Source organism: Echinops telfairi, unplaced genomic scaffold (assembly GCF_000313985.2).
Source record: "Echinops telfairi isolate 266 unplaced genomic scaffold, ASM31398v2 ScPeMD7_9;HRSCAF=40, whole genome shotgun sequence".
Classification (NCBI taxonomy): Eukaryota; Metazoa; Chordata; class Mammalia; order Afrosoricida; family Tenrecidae; genus Echinops; species Echinops telfairi.
In genome coordinates this window covers 75611907-75618780 of record NW_022103906.1, presented here as the reverse complement: position 1 = coordinate 75618780, position 6874 = coordinate 75611907, and positions in this window count along the sequence as shown.

Below are 6874 nucleotides of genomic sequence, written 5' to 3'. Positions count from 1 at the left end.
ACACATATACCTTCCCAAATAAGAGCCTTAATCTTTAGGACAGGGCACCAAAGAATCCTTTTGAGTTTATCTTAACATTTTATTAAAAACATTTTCAAACTTTTGACCCATACATTGAAAAGAAACATTTCTCTTAAGTAAAATTAATCAGTCAAGGTAACAGAAGTCGATATGTGGTTATGTACCAGATGGGAACCATGGGCTCCCTAGTTACTCCATCCACGAATCAGGCTCTTCTTCCGTGCTGCCTACGGAGGGAGGCGGCCATCTCCCACCGGCACCATGGCTGCCCTCAGAGCCCTGGTGAAGCCCAAAATGGTCAAAAAGAGGACCGAGAAGTTCATCAGGTACCAGTCAGGCCAAAATTAAGTAGAACTGGCGCAAGCCCAGAGGCACTGACAGCAGGGTGCTGAGGAGATCCAAGTGCCAGATCAGGCTGCCCAACATTGGTGATGGGAATTAGGAAACCCAGCACATGCTGCCTTGGCGGCAGCGTCCACAAATTGCTGGTTCACAAGGTGGAGGAGCTGGGGGTGGGGGTGGGGGGTGGCTGCTATGCACGCGTCTTACTGGGCGTAGATCAAGTACAACCTTTCCTCAGAATCGCAAGGCCATCAGAGAAGGGGCAGCCCAGCCGGCCGTCAGTCACCCATCCCAACGCCAGGCTGCACAGTTAAGAATATGAATAGATGGCCCATTTGCAAGTATTTGTTGTTGTTGTTTGCTAAATGAAACCATAAATAAAAAGAATAAGACCTTTGGTTTACCTTTACAAGAACAAAGCACCTAGTGCAGCAGTGTTCCACGAAGAAAGGACTATTTGTTTCAAGTCCACACATCCTGCAATATAAAGTCCACTGGAAATGTTGGATAGATATTCCACTGCTGTAGAGTTGATTCTGGCTCACAGGGGCCCTGTAGGACAGAGTAGAACTATTCTATAGGGTTTCCATAGAGCCTGTCAATCTTTACAAGAGCAGAAAGCCTGATCTTTCAGAGCAGTGGGTGGCTTTAAACCTCTGACCTTGTGTGTAGCAGCCCAATGTCTTACCCATAGCCCCACCCGGGCCCCTTGCTGAATGTCCTTCAAGTGTCCATTCATTTCCTTACTGAGCAGGATCCAAGTTCAAAACATCTTGGTTCCTTTCTTGCCTGAAACTCTGTAGGGGGATTCTTCTACCAAAAAGAACCACAGAATGGGAAGCCCACCATAAGGGAATGGCAAGAATTTCAACTCTCCTTCCTTGGCAAACCTTACAGGGCATGGACTTTCTCTTTGTTGTGTTCTATGGTGATGAAAACTTGTATTTTCTGTCTCAGAACAAATATAACCTTGAATTGTGTTTCCCAAATCCCTGTGATCAGTCTACAAATCTTTAGTGAGTCTATCATCTGCCAAGCATCTGCGTGGGGAGCCCGTGGTGAACTACAGAAACCAAGTGTTCAGGAAAGCGGCGTTCTCTATAGTTGACCTCACGCACTCCTGGCGATTATCCTCTCAGAACGTGGACGCTCTGGAGTACTGTTTGTAAGCAAGGTTTGCTTGAAGGGGCGCTTCATAGGGCATGCAGAGCAGCGACTTCCTGGATGAGGGTGGTGGCAGGACAGGAGTTAGAAAAGCAGGTTGTTCATGATGGATCTTGAAGGATAAGTTAAGGAGTCTGAACTTTAACACCTAGAACAATACTTATAGTCATTTTTTAAAACAAAACTCAAAACCACACAGCCATTGAGTCAATTCTGACTCATAGTGACCTTATAGGACAGAGTAGAGCTGCCCCTGTGGATTGGCTGGTGGTTTTAAGTTGCTCACCTGGGGCTTAGCAGCCCAGCACCTAATTCTACCAGGGATTCTTACCAAGGTTATTGTTTTTCTTGTTGGTGTTAGTTGGTGTCAACTCATGACAATTCCATGTCCAACACAACATAGCCCTGCCTTGTCCTGTGACAGCCTCTCCAATGTTCTTAGATTTGAAACCATAGTTGCAGCCACTGTGTCAATCCATCTTGTCAAGGGTTTTCCTCTTTTCCCATGCTCTACATCACCAAGCATGATGTCCTTCTCAGAGACTGGTCTCTCCTGACAGCATGCCCAAAGGACATTAGATGAAGTCTTGCCACCCTTGTTTCTAAGTTGAGTTCTGGCTATACTTCAGATCGGCTGGTTCTTTTGCCAGTCTGTGGTACTTTCAGCATTCTTTGCAGCACCATAATTCCAATGCATTGATTCTTCTTCAGTTTTCCTTCTTCAATAGCCAACTTTCACATGCATGTGAGGTGATTAAAAATACCGTGCCTTGGTCAGGTGTGTCTTAGTCTTCAAAGTAAACATCTCTGCTTTTCAACACTGAAAAGAAGTCTTGTGCCACAGATTTACCCAAGGCAACATGTCATTTGATCTCTTGACTTCAATTTCCATGTACATTGATTGTGGTTCCAAGCAAGGTGAAAACCTTACTGATAGTTAATGATTAACGAGTGATGATTATCTGCTAGGAGCTAGACATAAACTCCCTCATTTTAATTCTTTCCACAACCTTCTAGAGTAGGTACTCTAATGATCCTCAGATCGCAGATAAAGAGAGTCACAGAGAAACACAGAAAGTGCCCCCAGGCCCCATAGTTGTGTGAACATTTTGAATAGGGGAGAGTTGGGTTGGATAAAACCTGGCCACCTGCTCCCAGAAGAACTGTAGGGAGGAGAGACCTCAGAGAGGCTATCTGGAGAGAGCCAGGGGAACGAGGTAACAAGAGCCCCAGTGAGGTCAGTGGCAGGGGAGGAGGATGCAGAGACAGAGGGAAAGCACACAAAGCTTGATTGGATGTAAAGACCAGTGACTGAGAGAAAGGAAGGCAGCACAGGTGCTTCCTAGCCTGTGGGTCTCAGAGATAAGTGGGGCCATTATCCGAAGATGGAAGGCAGAGAGGGTCACAGATTTGGTGGAGAAAGTATTGAACTTGGTTTGGGGATCTGGTGAGAGTATAAGAGATTTTGCGGGTGGGGGGGGGAGTACCTTACAGGCATTTAGGAATAGTGACTTGATACAGGGTTGGCATTACAAACCCATGAGGGGTCTGCATCAAAGTCTGGGTTGAACTGTGAGGATGGATAGCAATAAATAGATAAGTGTGAGATAGATCAATGGATGGAGAGATAGATACTTAAGCAAATTGGGCCGAGGGAAAAGACACTGTGGAAAAGACAGGGAAGCACAAAATACCTATGAGATTCCAAAGGCAGGAAGAGTTCCCCGAGAAAGGGAATTGAAAGTAGTCCAATGTTGCAGAATCCAAGAATAATTATAACTCAGGAAGGATTGGAATTTGAAAACATGGAGTCTTGATTGATGTTTCCGAGGATAAAGGGACATTCTCAACCTTTACTGATGGTTCTCGCTTTCTGGAAACCTGTTTGGTGATATGGATAGGAAATGTCAAAGTGGAAGAGCTTTGTCTAAAAGAGAAATACTCATTTCAAACAAACAAGAAGAAAGACTCACGGACGTGCAGTAAAATACACGGACTTTTGTCAACAGTTTGTCTCAGACCGTGAAGATTGGTAAGCTGCATAGATGCCCAACAATCACAAAGAATCTGCAGTACAATGCCAAGATGCCTGGGAGTGGGTATAACAGGAGCAGTAGGTGCACAACCATGCGTTTGTATGTATGTGCCCTGGGCACAGAAGGCCCCGCCCCCACTCCGTTTTCAATAAGGGAGGCAGAAATCATCGATAGGAGACACTGCAAGAACATCCTGACAGCTGAGTCGGGGGAATGAATTTGATAAGGATGAGATCTGGTCTCCAAATGCATACACTATCCCCTTTTTTTGATTACCTGGAACAACTTTCTGAAACAACTTTGTTCAATAGTGAAGTACATGGGTAATTAAAACTTGTCTAATCATCCCATTAAAAAGGAAACAAGAGAAGCCAAAATTATCCTCATAATCTATCTTATTTAATCTCCTATATCCCACATGTTATAATGAAAACATGTAATCAATGCAAAGCATATTCATGCAACATTTTTTGCATTCTTTGTTTCTGGGGTGTACAACACACCTCAATTCTGAGCAGTCCCACTTTAAGCATCCAGCAGATACACGCAGTCTTGCTTCCACGGTGGACAGCCCAGAGCTCTCCAATAACAGCGGCTTGTATTGTTTCAATCGCTTACTCAGTGCCCTGCTGGATGCCCGTTGGGTGGGGATGACAGAGCATTCTGTCACAATATGTCTACCTTTTAAACCCCCATTCGTGCATACGTTGCTATTGCTTCAGTACCACAATAATAGAAGTTTCTGGACTTTCACAGGTCGCTTTCCTAATGTGGTGCTTGGGGAGGAGGTGGTCTGCGAGCTAGGATCATCATTAGAAAGGAGAGTAAGGATTATTTGGGACATTTGGGGGTGACAACGAAAAAGAAAGCCCACATATACAGAGACACTTGAAGACCGGAAACTTTTTTTTGTAGGATGGGGAACCTTTTTGGTAGGGTGGGGAAAGGTAGAGAGGAGTGAAAAGGAAGGGTATTCTTGACTCCAGCGCCCTCCAAGAGCAGGGCTCTGGTGGCTGTGGCTTGGACGGCCACTTCAGCTTCCCGCTCTCCCCACTCCTGGACGGTGAGGGAGACAGACAAACTAACAAGCTAACTGATACAAGTGAGGAGAAGAGACAGACAGGGTGGGTGCTAGGGCAGTGTGGAAGGGTGGGGAGAGGGTTCCCAGCAAGCAAGGTCTCTTTACTAACTCCAGGAAGGGGGATTAGCACACTGAATTAAGTTATGAAGGGTGAAGGCATCCAAGCAAAGAGAGACTGGGGATCAGTGAACCACAGTCCTGAAGGGAGATGAGGGACAGGGAGGAGTTCAGAACAAATCCTAAGTTTCCCACTGGGGCAGAGAGCCAGGCGTGGGTCATCCTTACAGGGTTTGGGTTGGAATGCTTGCCATTCCACACACCTACAAGTGCAGGCAAGGTAATTTGTCCCAGGTTTTGCCACTAATGCACACCAGGATGGGTGCCCAGGCTATCCTGAGATGGACGCGGGAGAGGAAATTACCTGGAACCAGAGCCTGCAGAAGAACAGCCCAAACTGTGTCAGGCAGCAGGATGCTCTTCAGAAAGTGAAGGCCGGGAGAGGGGAAGTCTGAGAAGTACGGGCAGGCGAGGTAGGAAAGAAAACCAGGTGTTTGGGAAGGAAGGGTGCCCCATCAGTCAGCAGCCTGGGCACGAATGGACAGGGATGGAGAGGAAGGACTGGGGACCAAACGTATTGCTGCGGTGGGCACAAGATCAGTGTAAGGTAGGTGACCTGTGGAGGCTGGTAAAGAGGAGGGGTGTGCAGAAGATCAGCTGGGGGTGGTGTAGAGAGTGAGAACTTGAGAGGGTGGGAAAAGGGAGTTCATGAAGAAGTTGAAGAGAGAAGGGCATCGATCCAGAACAGGGGAGGGAGCTTGGAGACCCCTAAATGTGACAAGTCCTTCCTGTGAACCCCCTGCAGGGGGAGGGAAAGGAGGGAATGGGACCCTGTGAAAAGCAGAAAGAGGAAAGAACTAGAAAGAGAAACCACTGCAGAGGAAGGGAAGGAGGAGAAAAGGGTGCCGTCTAGGCGAAGGCCAGGAAGACAGAGGTAAGAGGGCAGAAACTTCCCTAGCTCAGGTATCCTAGCATCTGGGCCCTCAGCTGGGTTTCCCAGGCCTTGGAAGCAACCGCCCTCAAGGTGGGGTGAGATGGGATGGGATGGGTTGGGGATGGAACTGGAGTCAGGCCAGGGCAGGGCGATCTCAACTCCATAGAGAACAACCCAGGCGGTGACCAGACTCCTGCCACTCATCTCCGAGGGTCTTCCTTTCAATGTCAAACTATTTCGAAAGCACCGCCTCAAGCGCAGGTGTTTTCCTAAATAATTTATAAATTATTAAGGGCTCATGAGGGAGGGGGGGAACGGGGAAGGAGGGGAAAAAATGAGGACCTCATGCGAGGAGCTTCAGTGGAGAGCAAATGTTTTGAGAATGATGAGGGCAATGAATGTACAAATGTGCTTGACACAATTGATGTATGTAAGGATTGTGATAAGAGATGTATGAGCCCCTAATAAAACGATTTTAAAAATGAATAAATAAATAAAGATTTAGATGCGATCAGGGAGAGCCAGAACCACACGAGAGGGCGTCCAGTGGGGCAGTGGCAAGTCTAGGGACTCTCCTTAGACCCCAAGCTCCTCTTTGCAGCCGCAGTCCGGCCTCGCGCCTCCCTCGGGAGTCCAGCTTTGGACTTGGCCGCGTCACGGCCCAAGGGCGCGGTCTGTCGCGGAGGGCAAAGGCCTCCGCAATGTTTGTTCAACGAAAGCCAGGTCCTCTAGAGGTCCTCGCTCCAAGAAAACCCCGGCCACCTCTTGTCATTTTCGATTTTCTCTGACCAGCTTCTCCCTCCCTCCCTCCCTCCCTCCCTCTCCACGGGATCTGGCTTGATCGGGGCCCGGTTCCCACTCCGCAGCGGGTCCCCTCTTCTTTCCAGAATCGAGGTTAGGGCAAAGGAGGAGTGGGGAAGACAGAAGGAGGGGGAAGAAGAGTCGAGGGCGGGGAGCAGAGAGGCAGGGGAGGGGGAAGATGGACAGAGACAGAGACAGCCGGACTGCAGAGGCGCCGGAGGTCAGCGGAAGAGACGTGGGCGCTCGCCTATTCCTTAACAATTCTTTCCCTGCGTGTTTCTGGGGCGCCTCCGGGACCCGCAGGGCTTCAGGGTGCCCCCCGCCCGCTTGCCCAAAGGGGCCGGAACAGAGGCGCGCGGGCGCTTTTCAGCGCACTGGAGTGGAAAATAGACTTTAACCCGCTTTGTAGCGGCCCGGGCGCCCGGAGCGCTCGCTCGG